This window comes from Labrus mixtus, chromosome 7, assembly GCF_963584025.1.
Source record: "Labrus mixtus chromosome 7, fLabMix1.1, whole genome shotgun sequence".
Lineage (NCBI taxonomy): Eukaryota > Metazoa > Chordata > Actinopteri > Labriformes > Labridae > Labrus > Labrus mixtus.
This window is the reverse complement of record NC_083618.1, coordinates 6,452,803-6,453,389: the sequence shown is the minus strand read 5'-3', so window position 1 is coordinate 6,453,389 and position 587 is coordinate 6,452,803.

The window sequence follows — 587 nt, the reverse complement described above, 5'->3', positions numbered from 1 at the left end:
GAATAGTGTCTGACTTCAGTGCTGAGAAAAAGCTCTCTGCCCAAGGGGAGGGACTGACCAACAGGACTGACCTCAATGTGTTGAAGTCCTTGAGCTACAAACATTGATACCAGAAACATGAAGTCAGAATGAATATATATATATATTTTTTTTTAAAGCATTGATTTATTTTTAAATTATTTCATTTTGGGGGTTATTCCTACTGCCGACAAAGTGCCAGACCATTCAGTTCATATTGTAGCTAAATTGTAGTTATCCCCTAAACTTTGATAATAAAAGGTAGTGTATTTGTGTAAAAGTAGTTCTGCCAGTTACCACATGTGGGTGGACAAACATTGCTTCACTCCCTCCTTAGCGCACTCTTTCACACAGTAGCCTGTACTGCTTCACTTAACGTGTACTGTATGTTTGTGTCATTTCCCCCTTGCAAGGAAGCAAACAGTACAGCAGTGTAAGGAAATCAGAGAGACTACTGTATGTACTTTTAAGTCAAATTATCCAGACACACACACACTGATTATTGCTAGATTTGGCCAAGTGCATGTAGATGAATTGGGATATTGTGATGTTAAACTGGAGTGAGCTGG